Here is a 21400-nt window from a genome sequence, read left to right on the forward strand (position 1 = left end):
ATAGCTTTTGCTAAAAATCTTCTATCTTCAGCCTAATCGTCTTAAAGTGCAGTTTTTACTCTCTTCTGCACAACTTCTGTTTCCTTCTTCAAACTTGAAAAAGTATTTTTGTATTCTTCTATTTCCTGCCTTTTCTTACCACGTTTTCTAAGGAGAATCAGCTGTTCATACCATCTGGTCATAGTCTTACGACTTAAAGCAGAATGTTTGGTGATACGAAATGGGGTGATTTTCACTTCAGGTACACAGCCACAGATGAAGAGAGTCCCAGACTCCTTATGCCATCTTGCTGAGTTAAGTTGATACTGAGTGAATGGCAGTTGATTGCAGGGCTAATCATGGGACTATCCACATAGATGTAAACACATCTACAGTCAATCAGAGAGACAGCACAAAACAAACTGGGAGTTAGGGAGGTCAGACTTCTAATTCTATGTCTGTTACTAACTTCCTGGGTGGTAATCAAATAATTTCATAATTCTATAAAGCAGGTTGTATTATTCTAATTTACAGATAACAATTCTGAGGTATGGCATTGCTAGTTTTTGCTTTGGACACCACATTATTATTGTCTTGGGAAGAAAATGGTCACATTTATCTCTGCTAGTCTCCAATTCAAAAACTCCAAGCTTAGGTTTGAAGGAAAGGCCATCCATGTGGTTGTATTTTACTCTATGCTATTGCCATTTGGATGTGAAGTGTCCCCCATAGGATCATACATTCTAACACTTTGTCCCCCATGTGAGTGGTGCTGTTATGGAGATTGTAGAACCTTTTAGACACAGGAATTAGAGTTGTATGGATGGGGCTAGGTGGTCATAGCCTAGACTTGGGTTCAGCTTAAGATCTTTGCTATCTGATCTACCAAGAATTTTAAAGGTTCACACCCCTGCACAGGAGGTAAATTCATCACTCATGCCTTGCCAGGCATGGTAGATTCTACTTCCTGAACCATAAGCCAGAGACTACTTCCTGTGAGTCACAATTACATTATGGAGAGATGCTGAAGAACTCACTTAATTAGGTAATCTGCATATGAAGAACTCCTCAAGAGTTAGCTACTAAATGGGGGGGGGGGTTTACAAGATAAGAGGTAACTAAGAGAAGAGCTTGGGGATTCTATCTCTGGAAGTGGATTTGCATGGCTAAGGCTGTGAGCATAGTCTTTGAGGAGGGAGAGTACAACATCATCTATTGATGGACGAACATTCATGGATGAGGGTGAGTGAGATACCAACAAGACTGCAAGTGTCCATGTGGACTTTGTAGACAAACTAAAGTGATGGAATATTGGGAGATGACTATCTCCTGGCTGTGAATAACATGAATTTTATATTTCCATTTTTCAGAGTGCATCAGAAAAGATTTATAGGAATAAGGATAAAACAGAAAAACATTTAAGGAATGAAGCAAAAGAATAGATTAGGAATGACAAACTTGGGTGAGGTCAGTAGAGACTGAAGACTGGAAATCTTCCAACTGTATTTCAAACAGGCTTCATAAGAAACAAAGGTTCATTGATGTGGGGAACACCATCCTTCTAACAATATCAGTGGAGAAATTTTAAAAGTTGGAGATAGTAGCTAAAAGGTGGCCTGAAGGAGCTGAAGCATGGAAGAGGAGACAGAGTAGGTACTGAAAGATGAAAAAGAATGAGTAACAGTATCAAAAGACACTGAATGATCCAACCCAGTCAAGATGAGGGGAAGAAGGGGATTTGATGAAGGAGTGGTGGGCATGAGGATAGAGGGATATTTCCTACTGAGTGAGTGTGTGCTATAGAAGAACCATCAATGTACAAATCATGAGAGAGGTGTTGACCAAGAGGAAGCAGGTGAGCAGCTTGACATCTCATGCTAAACAGTGCAAGACTTGGGATCCATCCTCAGAACCCACACAGAAAGGGAACAAAAGGTAGAGGAAAATCCAGGGATGATAGTACTTACCTGTAATCATAGCACCAGAGAGAAGGACACTGGTAGATTCCTGGGCTTACAGGATCTCAGTTTAGCCTTCTTAGAGAGCGCCAGTCTAGTGAGAGACCCTGTCTCAAAAGAAAGAAGAAGACAGTTGTCAGATAATGACACTGCTTTAACTCCCATATGTAAACACATACATAAAGACAGACAGACATAGAGAGAGAGAGAAGGAGATAAGGAGAGAAAGAGAGAAGTAGATCAGTGTATTAAGGAGATGAGACTTCATGCCTGATCAGACTGGCCCTGGATGTTGCCACCTGTGAGCTGCTGTGAATAGACTGGATGGATGATGGATGGATGGATAAATGGATGGATGGATGGATGGGTGGATGGATAAATGCATGGCCTCCTGACTGCGAAGCCTTCCTCTCAGGAGATCTCTGACTCTGTTCCTCCCTGCAACCCTTTGTTGTTCAGCTGAAGTCCCCAACCCTTCTCCACTGCCCTCCTTTGTGAGAAGCCCCTATTGTTTGAAGTAACACTTGAGGGCTGGATGTTGGAACAATGCTCGTTGAGGAAATGTTTGCTCTCAAGCGTTGGTGAAATGGAGGCATCACACACTTCCTGGCTCTTTTTAATTTTAAGAGCATATCAGTGAACCCCCAGCATCCTAATGAGTTATGGGCTCCTGAGATTATGTGAAAAGTGTGTACAGAAAGAATCTGAGTTGAGTGATTTATGACCAGAGAATATCCAGAGAGAGCTTCAAATCCCCCTATGGACATACACAGCTCAGCCATCATCTCCTGATTGAGTCCTGTCCTTTGCAAACTTGCTTGTAAGGTTTTCCCAGTTATAAAAAATACCCTCCATGCTGACACAATCTCACCCAACATGTATTTTATCAAGTACTCTCAATTATTATACTATAATTTGTTTTCCTGGAGGGTGGTTTGGAAACAATACTAAGAAGCCAAACAGGAGGAGCCCATCGGGAAAGAACTTCCGGGCTATCCCCAAGGGACTCATGGCTCATTCCTACAGAAGATTCCATCTTTGAAATGTCTCTGCAAAACTCCCTCCCACCCTACTTGAAATTTCACAGCTGTGAGACAGAGGGACTTTGAAGGGTGGAAAGACAAGAAGATTTTTTTTTTTTCTTCCTTCATGGTCCTATTTAACAGTTAGTTCCCAAGTGGTATTAATAAACATTTGAACATCAAAAAGTTAACTTGACATGTCTATATCCTCCCCATTGTCTCTCCATTTTTGCCTTGCGGAATGCCTCAGCCTTTACGATTTCTATTTTGTGCCTAGCTTTCAAATAGCTTTCTAGAAAGCATATGCACATTTGTTTACGTGTCTAAGAGTGCTACAGAAGTATTGGGGTATTTCTGTTATTTTAGGGAAAAGTTTGTAGAAGTCACAGTACAAAAATAGAATTTAAATTCTAAAGTCAGTTTATGGGGCATAGGAAGTAAGCATGCTGTGGGCACTAACTTAATCTTGCTTCTTTGCATCCCATGTTTGTGTTCTTGAAGGTCACCTATTCTGCCTCAGTTTTCTGATATCAAAAATGATCGTTTTTAGCAAGGCTTTTATTCAGAGACCTTTGAGGCTCAAATAAAATGATACACTGCACATTAGCGTTCTAATTGTTGTTGATTTCATAATGGTATATTAGGATATTGTTGTTGTTGTCGTCATCATAACCAAACTGTCCAAGAAAACAACAGGAAGAAAGCAATTGTTTCTACTCCTCTGAAGTTTCCGAGATAACAGCCCACAGTGACAAAAGGCTCGGTGAACATTGCTCCTCTCCCTTTGGGAACTCAACAGAAAGAAAAGTACAGGAAATGGACAGAGCAAGATAGATATCTCAAGAACATGCCCCCAGTGACATGCCTTCTTTACCTAGGTCCCACCGCCTACTTTTTACCAATTCTCAATTATTCCAACAAATACTGAACCCATCAAGAGGTCAATACATTCATTAGGCCCTTGAGAGCTCATATGCTTTGGAAATTCCACTGAAGGCAGAAATCCCCTAGGCATTTCTTAATCCAGTCAAGTTGAAAATGAAGAGTAACCATCACAGATAAAATATCCATAGTAACAAGAATGAAAAGTGTGTGGGGTATGTTGTTGGAAGCTATAGGGGTGACAGAGTAACAACAGGTAAGCAACAACAATTTGTTTAAATTTTTTAAGAAGTTACTGACTTAAGGCTGGAAAATGTACAGACACAGTGTAGAGTAAAAGGAGTCAAGGGAGACCTTGTGAGTACCCAGAAACTTGATAATCCCTTATCTCAAAGTCAATGATCTCATGAGAGACGGGCTTACTCCAGGATTCCAATCCTGTCTATGTGCATGTGGTCCTCTCTACTGGAGAGGCCTTGTGGATGGCATAATATGGAAGCTTGGATCATAGTGACCTTGACTCTGGGTGTCATGACAGCACTTGGAACAGGGGAGAAAGGACAATAGAATCTTGAGTAACGATATTCCACTTCCTACTGGCCTTACAGCTAAGCAGAGACACCTTGGAGACATCCAGGCCCAACCATAAAAGGATAGCCATCATATTCCTCCTGGGTAAAATGGACACAGATGGAGCAATGTTTATCATAATCCCCCGAATGAGGACAATTTTAAAGTCCTCACACTTGCCCTATCAGTTGGCAGTTTGATGCTAAAATGAACAGCAAAGAAACAGCAGGGCTTGAACACAGTAAACTTGTGACTGAATTCTTCCTATACCCCAGTTTCCCTGTCACTATGAGTTTCTCCCCGTCTCTGGACCTTTGTTTCCTTGTGTATTAGAACAGGCTGGATAATCCTTGATTTATAAGATTGGCCAAGAAACTGCATTGGGAATCAAATTACATGTCTAAAACATTAAAAGAAAAAAACCAAAACAACAACAACAAAAACAACAACAACAAAAACAGAGGGGCATTTTTTTTTTTATTTTGTCCAAGAGATCCCTGGGTTCCCAGGACCATGTTCTTCCCCTAGACCAAGTTTTCTTATTGATTTTTCTGAAATCAGGGTCTGAATGTTAGGAGATGGCTGGTAAAACAACCCCCAAGAAGTCACATTCTCCCCATGCTAAAACCAACCTTGAAGCATGTCATTTATCTTAAGAAACCCTATCACTGGTTCCCAATGACTTTCTGAATAAATACCGTGTCAACCTTCATGCTGATAAGTTTGATTATTTCTAGCTTAGCATGGGTCCACCTACTCTCCATACCATGCTACATGTATCTCTGTCTCCTTGTAGTCTGCAGCTGTTATTTCTATATCCAGCTTACTGTATTCTGTCTCTACTTACAATTATTTTCTGATCCTAGAACAAGAACCCATCCTTTAAATCCAATCTGATTTGTGCCATGGTGATAGGGTGAGATGATTTTCAAGCATGAATCTCTTATTGCCCTTGGCCCAGCATTAACTGTTATTATTTTGCTGGGCTGGGAGCTTTTCTACATAGCAAGATCAGTATGTTTCATCTCTGCCTGTCCCTGCCCTAATACCTAGCATGAAAAATATCTGCTGAACAGATAAATGACTGAATAGCTTGGTTGTGAGCCCAGAACATAGTATTTCTCTATGTGTGATTCCCAGACCACCTGCATCAGTATATCCTTGGGGAGCCTGTTAAAACTGGGTGGTTCTGAGCCTCACCCAAGGTCTCCAGCTTCTCTTGGTCGTGGCCTGATATCTGCATTACTAATGAGCTTCCCAGATGATTGCAGTTATGCTGGTGGTGAATAAGTACTGTACCACCTAGAAGCATCAAAAAACTATGGAGAAAAATAGTCTCAGGAAAGAGTTTAGAGCCTGATGAGATGATATAGCAAAGTAACAGGGGAAGAGGCAAGTCTAACTCCAGCAGAATGTTGTGAGCTCAGGTGGCAAATGGCTACTAGGTAACCATGCTATCTCTATCAGTTTCTTTTTTTGTTGCTGTGATACAACACTCTGACCAGAGCAGCTTAGGGACAATAGCTCTGTTTTGCTCACAATTCCAGGTTATAGTCCATAATTTTGGGGAAGTCAATACAGCAGAAACAGCTACATAGTCATAGTCAAGACAACAGTAATGAGTAAAACATGCCTGTTACTATTAGCTCACTTTCTTCATTTGTACAATTTATGAGCTCTAGCTAGGGAATGGTGTCACCCACAGTGGGCAGTTCTTTCCTGCTTGAGGTAGCCAGGATAAATCCTCACAGGTATGTTCACAGGCCAACCAGATCTAGACAGTTCCTCACTGAGACCCTTCTACCAGGTGATTCCAGATTCTATCAAGTTTATAATTAAAACTAACTCATTCCATATAACGACAATATCAAATCATCTAGAAAAACTTAAGCTTGTTTGTGATCTTCCTTTTATGAAGGAGTACTAATATATAGGTTCTTTCAGAAGATGGTCCACCTTAAACTATCAGAGCTAGGATCTCTATATGTGAGAGTTAGTGGTGTGTGATGAATGCATACCTTTTGAGGCAATGTACTGAACCTGGCAATTACAGATATGGCTAGAATGGCTCTCCATTGAATTCCTAGGGTCTTCTCGACTTTTATTGGGGTGCTGGGGTCTTGAAATTGTGTTCCTTTGCTGTCACAATTAATACTCTTACCATTTCCCAGCCTGGTAAGGCTAGGATTTTAAAAGGTAGAATAAATAATTGTTTGGTTGGAATATGAATAAAACACAGAACATTTACAGGTGAACATCCTAAGAAACAACAGCATGGAACACAGTAAGTACATTTGGGGTGACAATATTTTCCATAGCTGCCTTTACAAAGTTCTTAGTGACCGAATCAAACAGCCTATATGGGATTGTATTTGATCACAGATAGTTGTATGGTAAAAAAATAAAAACCAACAGAACAAAACAACAGCAACAACAACAATAAAAAACAGGATGCTTAGAGTCTGGCAGGTCTGGGCTCTGGTCTTATTTCCCTTTAGTTCTTTCTTATCCTCAGCCTCAATACTCCATCCCTTCCACTCTGAAGTGGTAGGAGATATTTCAGTCATAATACTCTCCTTATTAGGTTTCAAATACCTGGAATCACTATGTTGTGAAAATGCTAAATAGAAAATTCCAGAAAGAACCAGTCCATAAGTTTTAAATAACATCTGTTACAGCATACTGTTAGACAGGATCCACTTTACCGTTTCCTAACATCTTACTGTGAATGGTTTATAAATTGCAATTGTCATGGGTATGTAAGTGTAGGGAAATATACAATTTCTATCCATATCAGTGCTAGCCACAGCCTCAGGCATCCATTGGGATCTAAATTGTATAGAGAATTCTGTATGCAGTTATTATGGGAATTGTATTTTGTGACAGACAGACTCAAGATTCTTTAGGCATATTATTAGCAAATAAGTGACCTTTCAGGTAAGTCTTTGGCACCTGGTAAGATCCCGATGAACTCAAATCCTTGACTGCAGCTAACAGGATTGTAAAGTTTGAAACAAAATGCTCAGAGCATCTCAGGTCGCCTTCAAAACCATTTTTGGCCACACCACTGAATCAGTCAGTTTCTTTTCTCCCCAGATTCTCTTCATCTGGAAACATTAAACAAGGTTGGCTATGGGCACAGGTGACTGACATGGTAGGAAGATCCAGCTGCTGCAAGGTTGACCTCAAAAGTGACCAGGATCAAAGTAGAGGCAGGCTTTGTAGATCAAAGGCATTGCCTCCCCTGTAGAGCAACCCAGAGAGTCAATGTCAGGGCTGCTGGCAAGCCCAGGCTTCAGGAACATCATGTTCCCATCAGGTCAGGCTGTTAATTAGGCAGCCAAGTGCTTTAGCAAAGGCTTCTGGGTGGTCTGCATGTGCCACTCCAATCGCTCACCATTGCTGGAGCACTAGGGGACATCCTTAGGTTTGAAGAATGGTTGTCAGGCATAGGCAGAGGGGAAGGTTCCCACTATTCAGCTGAAGCAGTCAGCTCCCAGAGTGTGGTCATTAGGCCATGGAGTCTGCTGTCTTAGGAACCTGCTTTAAATTAACAGTTGGCTTTGTAATTCAACTTTAGAGAAGAGGTGCTGGTGGGAAGGGGCTGGGAAGATAGGTCTATTAGTAAAGTGTCTGCCACTCAACCAAGGGAGGCAAAAGCTGGGGCTGGAGGCAGAGATAAGAGCATTCCTAGAATTCATTAGTCAGATAGACTAATTTAATTGATAAGCTCCAGGTTCAATGAGAAATCCTATTTCAAAAAATAAGGGAGTGAACAATCTGAGAAGCCATATGATGGACTTCTACTCTCCACTCTTATGCACATGCACATACACATGTATCCATAGGCACTAGTACCAACAGGTCTCTCTCTCTCTCTCTCTCTCTCTCTCTCTCTCTCTCTGCTCAGATACCTCAAACCATTTTGATGTCATAATGTAACTTTGCTGACCACAGTAGAAAAATAGATGTTAAAAGGTTGACGTCATGAGAATCACAGCATAAGGACTCCGACACAGGGCAGAGTAGACAAGGATGAAAGCTTGCAGTTTTTGAGAACTTGTAAACTTTCAGTACTTGACATGTGCCATTGTAATCGTCACACAAACCTTACCTGGGTCATGCCTACCCCCATTTTATTGCTAATAAAACTGGGGCTCAAAACCATGAAATACCATGAACAAACACTCAGAAATGGAGGCATTGGGGATTTAAAGAGCCTCTTAGATCACAAGTTGCATTCACAGTCTACAATAGAAGTGAATGGCCAACAGCCCGGATCTTTTCTGAAGAAAAACAATTAACATTTATCTTTGCTTAGGATTTTCTCAGGAGAAAGTGATGTGCTCCTGATCATGTTCTGCTGCCTGAGACTGGGCTCATTCCTTCAACCTGAGTCAAAGCTTCACTACCCATCTCAGTGTTCTGCCGAGCCTTGGTGTGCATGAGTTTTAATCTCTAGATTAAGGAGAGTCACTCAGGACACAGAAGAGTTTCTGCTCTGTTTCTTACACCGTGTACAGGCATGATAGGTAGAATATATATCTTTGTCAAATAACTGAAGACCTGCTTTGAATGTCATTTACTCTTTTGAGAAAGAAACTTTCGTGGCTTTCAATTTCATAATTCTGCATGATTTGTTTTTATTTTACAATTGCTCTTGCATTTCTTTTTAAAGTGTTCCTTTACACAATAGTTTATAGGACCTTTCTTCACAGTTGCATGTATTGAGTTGGCTGGAAATACAACAAATGGAATGGAGGCATGTCATGTGAGGAAGCAAGGCCTCCAGCTGTGTAAGATGGTTCCAGGCTGTCAAGCCCTGTCATTGGCCAGCGGGACATCTGTATGATCAGGTCTTGCACTTGCCTTTCAGCCTAATCTTATTTTGCTCCTGTCCTGGGCCTGTCTGTATGGGCATTGACTTTCCACTCTAGACCACAAGAAGTACTGGACAGGATGTGTAGCTCAAAGAATGAGGGTGTGAGTAGGTGTAGACATTTCAATAAATAGTCCCATCCCAGAGGATGTTTTGATCAGATGCAGGATGGAAGAAAGTGGAGTCAAATAAACAAACTCCGAAGCTTTGGAACAATTCATGTGGAGGTAGATTTTAAATCACATTCTTGTATAATCATACAATGTATATATGCAGATGAACATGTCCATATCATCAAACTGTAAATGGATATTTAATTGCATGAAATTACATCTGTAGCTTCGTGTATAAACATACCTAAATGCATATCTCAGGATATACACATGCTTCTGTGCATATATACATATGTGTGTGTATGTGTTTGTTACTTTTGCATTGCTGTGAGCATAGTCCTTGATACAGATGACTTAAGGAGAGAGAACTCCATTTACATTTTCTGCTGCTTTATTCCATCATGGCATGATTGAATGGTTTGGTTCATCGTGATGGAAGAATATGAAAGAGGCTCTTTACATCACAATGGACCAGAAGGCAGGTAGGAAACAGGGACTCATAGAGTCTTTAAAGATCTACCCCTACTGACCTATTTCTGTAAGGTAGACCCCACCACTCAAAGGTTCCACAGCTTCTCAAAATAACATCAGCAGCTCAGGGCCAAGCATTTAAAATATAAGCATTTGAGGGACTTATTATTTATCTTCAAATAATAATAAACTACACACATATTCATTGAAGCACACTAAGGCTCACTGATAAGCATATGTACATATAAATATTATAATCAAACATATACTTTATCTACAGTTGTATATGTGTATATGATGTAGCAATCTCTCATTATTCATATGAAGAAATATGCATGCATAGTTTCTGTATATAGAAAAATAATACTTATATGTAATCCTATCAAATCTTAGACTTAAAATATGTAATATGAGTATTTTTGTAGAGGAAACATAGTAAGAAGAAAATCTAAGACTGTGTTTAACGTTTTCTTTCAAAGTGGGTCTGGGAAAGTACTTTGCATTTAGTAGGCTCCCGGCGAATATTTTTGTTGGTTATGTCTTTGAAAAGGAAAAGGATGTGTGAAGATGATCCTGGTTGCTGAAGTGTGTCAGTGTAGAATCTCAGTGGCTGTCAGGAGCCTCTGCAGTATGCACTCCCTTTCCTGAATTCCGCTTCTTCCTCTTTGACATGAGTGCACTGTGTGAACCAGCGCCAGGATTCTTTGTTAGTGGTTACATGCTCTGCCTTTCCATTTTTGGCAGTCATTAGTAGACCCAGACTTAGCCTTGCAATGCTTTTAGCAAAAGTCTGCCTGGGCAACAAGGAGAGGACTGTGCAGACCAACTTGTAGCAGATCGAGGTCAGCGATGTCTTCCACAGCTCTTTCCACCTCCTTGCTCCCATCTGTTCAACCACAGCTCAAGGGATTTATAATGAAGAGATGTCTAAAAGAATAGTCACAGATGTTCTCTATCTTGCTGTAATTGTCAGAGTCTGTGCTGCTGCAAGGATGTGGAAATGAAGACGAGGATTCTACTTCTCTGTCATAACCATTCCTTCTGTTAGCACTGGTTCTCAATCTTCCTAATGCTGCAACCCTTTAATACAATTCCTCATGTTGGGGTGACCCCAAACTTAAGATGATTTCATTGCTACTTTGTGCTTGTAATTCGCTACTGTGACAAATCATAATGTAAATATCTGATATACAGGACATACCCTAAGGGAGTCATGAATCCACAGGTTGAAAACTAGGGCTTTAGAGTGTGGGTTAAGTTTTTCTCATAAGTAATATAAAGACTTGGTCTCTGCTTTACCTACCTGCAGAGACTTGTGACAAAAATCAAATGGGACCACTATCAGGCTCTGTAGAACACAGTGATTTTGTTGAAACTATGATGATAACTCAACTGTTTTCTGCTGTTTAGGCTTTAAAATGCAGCAATGAGGGCTGGGAAGATGGCTCAGAGATTAAGGGTTTCTACTCCTCTTGGAGAGGATCTGAATTTGATTTCTGGCACCCATGCTGAGTGGCTCACAACCACCTGTAACTCCAGCCTCAGGGTGTCTGATACCTCCAGTGCTTTGGGCACCTACACTCATTGTGCATACAGCTACACACACGTGCATGCACATAACTTAAAATAAAATTAGAAAAACGTAGTCTGAGGCAAGGCAAACACATAAGCATTGATTCATTTAGTAAATCTCAGAGTGTAAGACCTTCCCAGCTTCTGCAAGTTTAAATAACAAGCCCTAGGAAAGACTACAGAGTTTTGATGCAGGGGCCAGGGAACCTAGTAGATTCTGAAAAGATGTTCAAAGGAAGCTGCAGTTGAGATTAACAGTTAAATAATTATCCCTTTCTACAGGAAATGGCACAATGACCCAAAGACTTGAGCCCCCAGGCCCTCAAGACAGATTTTGATGGCTATGCAGAAAATCTTTTTAAAAAGTTTAAAATACAGGGAGTTCAGGGCTTCTTGAGTTCTGGTCACTTGAATATTGGGAAATAGCATTCAGGACTCTGCAAAGTTTGAATGGATGATAAAATAATATCTTTATTTTCACCAGCTTCCAGTTGAAATGTGGCACATATTTTATTTATAAATATAGGAGAAAAAATTACTTTTTTTGCAAAAAAACTGTAAAGTCAATAAATATTGCAATTTTATGACAATTTTAAAAACTAATGTTATAGTCATCACAAGTTTGAATCATGATATTTATTCAATGATTATTAGATTGCTTTTAATGTCACATGCTGGACCGAGGAGATGGCTCAGTGCATAAGAACACTCACTGTACAAACATGGGAATCTGAGTTCTGATCTCCCAGCAGCCACATAAAAAGCTGAGCATGGCCATGTGTGCCTAACCTGAGTACTGGGTGGTACTGAAGAATTGAAAGATAAGATTGTTGCTGATGGGATAAGGGGGTTCTAGGGAGGGGAAATGGGATGGCATCTGAAATGTAAATAAATAAAATAGATAATAATAATAATAATAATAATAATAATAATAATAATAATAATAATGAAGATTGTTGGGAGTTGCTGGCTGCTAGCCTAGCCAAACAGGGTCAAGTTTCAGGTTTAGAAAGAGACTCTGCCTCAAATAAATAAGGTAGAGCAGAATAAAACAGAGTGCCCATATAAATGTATACACACATGTGTATATCACAGTCTGTCTGTCTGTCTGTCTGTCTCCCTATGTCCCTGTCCCTCTCCCTCCCCCTCTCCCCCTTTCTCTCTCTCTGTCTCTCTCTCTCTTTCTCTCTCTGTCTCTCTCTCTCTCACACACACACACACATCACTCACACATATTTCTACACCATATGTTTATTTTTAATATACTCCAATGAGATTTCAGTATGAACCATTTTGTTTGCACTTAAAATACCCTGGAAATTGTTTTAGGCTTCACTGCGCTGCCAAAGGAAGTAATGGGATAGAATCAGCTACAAGATGATGAAAATGATAATCCAAGGTGTCTGAGGGCCAGCTGAGCCATGACCCTAATGTGCTCATATGTGAAGTTGGAGGTGTGATACATGTATGTTAGACACAAGGAGGAAGGAAACACTCAACAGACAATCCCTGTTAGAAGAATCCCTGTTAGGCAGAAGTTAGAAGTTAGGAAATGAAGGAGAATGGTAAGTATATTTGTCAGTGTTCTACTTGGATGCCATTAGCCATGAGCATGTAGGCCACATTGAAAAACTTAGATGAGTTTATTTTACTTATTGTGGTGGAAATGATACCACTCATCAGCCGGCCAAGGTTCGCTTGCTTCAGTTAAAAAGAGGTCATGGTAGACAAGAAGCTCCTCAAATGCTGGTCTCTGGAGCCTTTTGCTCCCCACAGTGTTCAATACAAATAAGCCCATATGGCAGGAACAGAAGATGCAACTGGTACTCCAGTGTGACAGCTCCAATGCAGACCTCAGGCATCCCTACCCTTGGCCCTTGTCTGCAGCCACCACTACAACCTCAGCCTGGACTCTGAGATCCTTGGTCCTGAAGAATTGACATCTCTTTTGAATTCTGGCCATTGAGGAAATGGCTTCTTTTCTCTTGTCTCATTGAATCTTTTTGCAGCTCCCCCAGGGCTTATTGCCTCTGCCTTTTCTTCCTGCCCTGGGTTTCTTTAGTTTCCAGCTCCTTTGGGTGTCAGTGGGGAGTCAGGATGACTCCAGATCTCTGCCTTCATCCGTGACAGCACTTGGTATTGGGCATAGCCATCGTTTCTCAGGAACAGGCACCCTCTCTTATTACGGGTGTGATGCTCAGGTGGAGTCCATGGGCAGCCTGTGACCCTAGAACCACAAGACTGAGTCACAGTCTAGGTCTCTGTAGGGGGCTGTTTCTTCAGCTGTCAAGCAGCTGCACCAAGCCTTCTGCTGCACTGTTTCTTCAGTCGTCAAAGGTTACTTATCAATGCTTTGTGCTTGGAGGCTTGTTGAGTTCAAGAATCCCAGTGGTACCAGATCCTTTGATGGTAATGTCAGTGCCCATAGGGTCTACAGTTTTCAGGTCCCAGCGTAGTGTGCACAAAACCCAAAACAGCAATGTATGGATTCTCAGACGTCAAGTGGGGACGAGCTTGAACTTTTCCAGTGGTCAAACCACCTCCAGTGGCCGAGGCTGGCATTTGCTCAGGGCCCAAGCTGCATCCACTACTGTGTCCAGCTCTGTCTACATTATTGAGAACAGGCAGGGAAAGATTCCCCAGGCATGTCTCTGTTATACCTCATGTTCCAGTATGGCTGGGAGAAGCCTTTACCTGAGTGAACTGGAATAGTTTGTTTTTTAACCACAGAAGGGGCGTGTGAACCAATCACAGACATTTGTTTAGCCAATTATATCAGTGCATTCTTTGGCCAATCAAAGTCATTAAGGCTTTACCTTGCTACCCCAATCACTGTGATCCTTCGCTCACTAAGATGGAAATGGTTTATTGAGGTTTGTAATTGAAACTCTGGCACAAACTGTTTCAAACAGTCCTCTCGGAGCCAGGGCAATCAGCTGCAATCTTTTACACAGTTGTCTTAAGGCATCTGCAAACTGTTCAAGACAGCTGCTGCTGGCATAAGGGTAGTCTGTCTGTCTATTAGACTGACAGGCCGTTTGCTCAGTATAGTTGGGGCCATAAAGAAGAGTCTTCTGCTAAGGGAGTCAAATTGCCCCTGTTTTCAGTGCATTTGCTTATTTACAGGAAAATGAACATCAAAAAGCATTTAAAACATAAATTTACCATTAATGCTAACAGTAATTCTGATAAATTTTAAATGTAGTTTAACAATGTTTTACACCTGCCCAAAGTCCAAGGAAAAGTGAGTCTCCCCCCCCCTTTTTTTTCAAAAATCATACTGGTGGCTAATTTACCTGAAAACATTTGTGTGAGGCAATATGTTAATTATATGGACATTTACCTCTGATGACTTGTGCTTTTATTTAGAAAACTAAATCTAAGAGCGGTCACATGATGGTGAGGCTGGGATTTAAACCAGTGGAGTCCATGTTCTCTGGAGTCAATCACAATGGGATACCATGTCTCCAAGTGCAGAACTTTCATGAAGGCAAAAGGCAGAGGTGTTTTTAGGAGATGCCAGCTTACAGACACGAGGTTCCTCCAACCAGGCTGGCTCCATATGTCCACGTGTTACTGGTGAGGAAACTATGAGAAGAGGTACCCTGATTTATCTGCATGAAGGGAGAGAAGGGACAGCAAGCTGGAGTTCCTGGGAACAAGCACGGTCTGCCTAGTGTGGGACTAGCAGAGCCTCTTGGCTAATGGCATGTGCCATATCTGGAGACCCCTTCCTTGACAATGACACTTCCAATTTCATCATTGTCAGCCGCATTCCTGAACCAAGGTAAAGTACCCTGTAGCATCTTAGGTGAATTGAGGAACCTCTTACCATAGTTGGTCAATTAGAAGCCACAATCAATTTTTTGTATATAACAAAAAGAGGGCTGGGATCTCAAACACTATAGAAATCAGAGACCAATCACCATAGAATTATTTTTAAGATATAAAAATTGAACCAGAAGCAACAAAGTAACCCAGTAAGTAACACAGTTAAGATCCATCACTACTGCACATCTTTTCATTTTTACACCTGAAGTAGAAGGGTGTATGAGCTATGATACACAGAATTGTATTGTATCAAGATACCACATGAAACCTCCAAAGACGGGGGGATACTTTGCAGAATCCTCCTTTCTTGAGGCCAAAGGTGAGCATGGACTGAGATGCACACATGTCCATTTAAAGGGGGTTCCTGCAAACCTCTTCCCTCTTCACTGAGTACTTCTGTTCTTTTCACAACATACTCTGGACAACGGATTAAACAGTTATTTAAAATCATTTAGAGCCTTGCAGGTTGCTACCTTCAAAAATCATATAGAGAACTTCAGACTTAAAGCTAAAGATTGTCTTTCACGAGATTTCCTGATGTGGCTGTTTTGGGAGAGAAAAATCATCATTAGCAGTTTTATCCATCCATGAACATGCTGCAGCATCAACCTCACAGGCAAGATGCAGCCACTGATGTAAATAATGGCATAAATATGTTGGGGGGGGTATGCTTAGATGTGAGGTCTGTTCCATAAGAGGAAACTTTGTCTGGTACTATAAACCTGGTTAAAAGCTTGTGGCTCAGGAAGTCAAAGGCCATGGGGAAGAACCTACTACTGCTTGTTTTGCTAAATGGAGTTCTTGTTAACCTGCCTTTGAAATATTTGTATTTACAACTATAGATTAGTGCTTCCTTCTCTTAGGCAGAGAAGCTTCTATTTGCGGCCAATAACAGTTGATGCAGACTCACCACTGGCCAAACAAGCATTTGTTGAGTGGTAGGTTCTAAGAGGGACACAGATACCACCCCCTCTAAGGCTGAGGAAATTCTGTGAGGAGTAAGAGGATGGCAGAAGTATCATGGCAAAAGCCCAGGGAATACATGAATTGCATTCATGAACTCACTGCTGCTGTGCTTGCCTGCACAGTATGTTCATGATCTCACTGCTGTGCTTGCCTGCATAGACTTGCATAGGATAAGGCCTTCAACATCATAGAATGAGGAAAGACTCTCAAAATGCACCCCTTCATTGTTATTGGAAGGTAATGGTTGGTTGCAAATAAGGGAAACAATTTCTTCAGTAGGGTAGGCACTGGTTAGATGTTTATGATCCAGTGAAGAATCCCATTATACATGCTCATTCAAGCAATGCCAGTTAAACTTGGTCTGTCTGTCTGTCTGTCTGTCTGTCTGTCTCTCTCTCTCTCTCTCTCTCTCTCTCTCACACACACACACACACACACACATACACACTCAAGCACACAAGCATGCATGTACACATATTTTCACATGTTTTTGGCTTGGGGGTAATTTGTGTGTTTATATGTGTGCTTGTGCTTGTGCTTGTGTGTGCATGTGTGTTTGTGTGTGTGTGTGTGTGTGTGTGTGTGTGTGTGTGTGTGTGTAGAGACTTATAAATAAGGATTTCAGTGGAAATGAGAAGGGAATAAGAGAGAATAACTTGAGGGTGTAAAGACCAAAATAAATTATGCATGTGTATGAAATTGTCAAAGAGAAAGAAAATAAAAATAAGAAGAAAGATTTTCCTATATAACTTTGTTTCATTTAACTTTCTCTTTAAGCATGTGTGGTGACATACAAGTTAATAACCTTAAATACTTCAAAATAGTTAAAGGGTGATCAAAGAATATAGCTCTTGGCAAATGCCAAACTGAAACAACTGAACATGAAAAGAAGGCCTTACAAAATTGTGTTTTTGCCGGACTCCACAGTCAGCCCATTTAAGATGCACACACTTAAATACATAACATATATATGCATACATAATTATTAATTTCTCAGTTAATTAAGTAATTATTGAGCAAGCATTTAAGTATAAGACTATTACTTCAATTTTTGTGTTATTTAGCCTCAAAAAAAATCACTTCTCTGTTTTGGTTTCTTTAAGGGCTTAAATTTGAGAAAAATACTGATTTCCTCTTCCTTTGCCCCCTCCTTCTCCTTTGTCAGCTACTTTTTCTCCAGCTCCTCTTATTTCTCCTCCTCTTCCTCTTCTTCCTCCTCTTCCTCCTCCTCTTCCTCCTCATGGCAATAAAAACAGCTCTATTCAACTCATTTTTGTCAGTAATGTACTGTGTAGTTTTATTTAATAGTCAAGCCACAATATGAGTACATATTTTTTTATAACTATTTTTTGTTGGTTTTTTTTGTGTGTGTGTATCTGTATGAAGGTATCTGTAAAGGATGTTAGATCCCCTGGAGCTGACATTACAGGCAGTTTTGAGGCATCAAACTTGAAAGTAGGTCCTCTGAAAGAGCAGCAAGCACTCTTAGCTGATGAGCCATCTCTCCAGCACTGGGAAAGTATTCCCTTCTAAATTTTACAGATGTAAAATGGAAAGAAAATGCCTAAGAGTCTTATACGATAGTGCAAATTCAAGCAAGTATGAAAGCCAGATTTCAAATGCTCACTAATTCATTTTAAGTCCTATTATTTTTATCCTATTATGTATTATCTTTCTGATGTACAACACCATGGCATATGGTAATGATTTCTTATATACCTCCCTTACACAACTTTGGTGTCCCTGTGCACAGAGAATGTAATTTATTTATCTTTGAATTCCTCTTGCCAAATTAAAATCTTATTAAGAGTAAGGAATTAGGCAAGAAAGAAAGAAATGAGCAAATGAATCAGTAAGAGAAAGCGTTAGTGTTTAAATCTTTCTACTGGATGGTCCATGTGTTTGAAACTAGAAATGTATTAATGTCTTAGATACACTCATTCAAGTAGATATGTGGGGTCAAACATATGGAGAGCTGGAGAATTTACCACCAGCAGCGATGGGATGCCTGGAGTCTGTTGTTTTTCCATCTTGAGGCAAAGCAGGTGGTTCATCACACGGGGTGGTAGGGAATTCGTGGAAAAAGAGTTCTGAGAGGATGTTAGGGTCGGAGAGAGGATGTGGAAGTTGAACCACAGTCCACACAAGAACTGGGAACAACTCCAAAGGATCGGAGTTCCAAGAGAAAAAAAAAAATTCTGTCTCCTTAGGATTCCATTCCATTGTGTGAGCAATGTTTAGAGAGAGAACGGAAGAAAAGGCCATGTTTACCTAAGTTGTTTTCCTTTTCTATACAATAATAGGGTTTATTGTTTGCTTCATTTTATTTGTTAATAATTTGCTCATAGTATTGTTTCTAGTTTATTATGATATTTATATTTTCCAAAAATAGCTACAAGCTACCGTTAAGCATACTGGGGACTTCTCGCTCTCTCAGCTTTCTTTCTCATTTGATTATATGTTTTCATCCATTAACATCTTCAATGAAACAGAACAAGACCCAGGTATAGAGGCACAGACCAAGGTTTGTAGGCAGCTCTGTATGTATTAGGTCTGGGCAAATTCCTTCTTCATTTCTCATTGTTCAATATACTTGATGGCATCTAACCCTTGAACTGTATTGAAGATTAAACCAGATAGTCATGTGACAATGTCTGTGGTGTATAAAATGTTCCGAGAGAGTTTGCTTTGATGACTAAGGAAAGTCATAGTCTTTCTAAATATTTTCAGCAAAGACTGTTTTGATGGGAAGCGTTGAAGGGACGGTCAGGAAACAGTGAGACATGTTTGACCGCATCACATGCTGTTGAGTAGCCTTGGTGGGAGAGTAATCTGAAACAAATGTGGATTAGAAATACATCATCTAAGCAAGTGAAGGGAAAGCTTTATGCCCATACCACTGAACACAAACAGAGTAGAGTATCCTGGGCTCAGACATGCAGCTAGGAATGATACTGCCCCACTTTTTGGCAAGGCATAGTCCCTTGAGACAGAAATATATCTAGTGGGTGTGTTGGAATGTCACTGAGGAGTCCTGGACAGACAGTTCTGTGTCCGGGTCCCGCATGATGAGCTCCTTCTCTTGTCCATGTGCAGCTAGATTCTTTGAAATGCCTGGGACCAGAAGTGTCTTAGATTTTAGTATATTTGTAATATGAGCAGTGTCTACACATGCTGTAGGAATTTCCAACTTTGCATCATATTGCCATGTAAAAGGTTGATATACACTTGCATGTTTTTGGTGTAGGATGTTCTACCTGAATCTTCATGTCCATTCTTACTTTAAATCATTGGGGACACTGCATTCTCTCTCTCTCTCTCTCTCTCTCTCTCTTTGGGTGTGTGTATGATAGAATGGAAGTTCAGAGATTAGATGTGGTAAGTTGTTAAAGGAGAGCTAAGCCCCATTGAAAAGGAGAACATGCTTACTTATGGCTGGAGAAGTAGCTCCATACAAGAGTTCTTAAGTGGCACACACAAAGTCCTGGGTTCAACCACAGCACTGCAAAAGTAGGTGCTTTTATAGAAGCAAGGAGTAAAGGTGAAGTGCATGTGCACACAACTGTAAAAAAGATTATAGTATTTACTTAATTTATTTGGATAGTTAAATGATTTTTTAAACACTCTTCTTAACAACCCCAGTAGAGAAATATAGAAGTAAGTAGGTAAGTATCTAAGTAAGTAAGTGAGGGAGGGAGGGAAGAAGAAAGAATGAAAGGAAGGAAGAAGGAAAGAAGGAAGGAAAAAAGGAAGGGATGAGAGAAGAAATAAAGAAAGGAAGAATGATTTTATACTATAATACAAAGTGGGAATGAGTGTGAAATTCAACATTTCAGTAACTATTTTATTTAAAAGCAGTCTTTCTTTGAAAACATCTATTCTGTTTAAATTGTTTCCATATTTACTACCTCTCTTTACAAGCCATACATTCCTCAAGTATGACATCTTTAGTTTAGTTCTTATTTCTAGGCACTTTTGGGCCCACCGAAGTTCTCATTTTTAAGATCTTCTATAAGAATCAGTTAGTTGCTGTTGCCCTTAGAGCACAGTGGCATGGCTGGATAGAAATCATTTTGGATTACACAATTTGCCTTTCATATTAGTAGCAATCTTTTACAACACAGGTCTCTAATATTGTCCAAACAGTGCCTTGTATCAGTAAATTTTAGTCAGTGTAGTGGAAGCACTGTTATCTCTTAGTGTCCTGGAGATGGACACTCACCTATTTCCTCTTCTGTTCATTCCGGCTCTGTCATGCATATTTCTTTTTACCTTGGTGGCTTATAAGGACCAGGAATTTTATTTCTGATGACTTCATAGGTTTGTGAGTTGTTGTTGTTGGGTCCTCCATAATCCGGTGGTTTAAGATAGGCCCAGGTCTATGCTGCATACTATGCCTTTGCATCCCCGGGTGAAGGAATTGATATCTAATGTGTGTTCTTTATGAAAGAAGCAGAAGCTCTGAGGATGGAGAAAAATATGTGAGGCTTCTTTCAGATTTGACTTGAAGGAGCTACTATTTTCCCTTATATTCTCTTGGTCTAGGGGAATCCTGTAGTCATCCCTAAAATCACTTGACTGAGGAACACTGTGTGGACAGAGCATGGGATGTGATTCAGGTCTTCCTTTAGTTTAGAAATTTATTTTCTGTATATTTAGAGGGCTTCCCCCCCCCCATTTTTGTTTACCTTCATAAAGTCTTGGATAACAAAACTTTGAATATCTAATCGACTGTATGACTGCTTTTCCAGATTTTTTTTCTTTTTCTGAGACAGGGTCTCACTCTAAAACCCTGGCCTAGAACTTGATCTGTAGACCAGCCTGGCCTTGAACTCACTGAGATCTGCCTGCCTCTTCCTCCTGAGTGCTGGGATTAAAGGTATGAGCCACCACTGCTGCCAGATTCCAGATCATTTTGTATCTGATTTTTTAGTTATTAATTACTTTTATTTAGTTTTTCTAACCTGCCCACCTTTGGCCTACTCAAAGTCCATCCCCAGCCCCTTCCCTCTTTCCCTCTCTTTCCTTTCCTTTCCGCTCTGCTCCGTCCCCTCCCCTCCCCTCCCCCTCCCCTCTCCTTTCCCCTCCATTCTTTTTCACTCTCTGACATTTTAAAGATTGACTTGAGCAGAAAATACATAATTAAACTGACAATTT

Source organism: Arvicanthis niloticus, chromosome 11, assembly GCF_011762505.2.
Source record: "Arvicanthis niloticus isolate mArvNil1 chromosome 11, mArvNil1.pat.X, whole genome shotgun sequence".
NCBI classification, from domain to species: Eukaryota; Metazoa; Chordata; class Mammalia; order Rodentia; family Muridae; genus Arvicanthis; species Arvicanthis niloticus.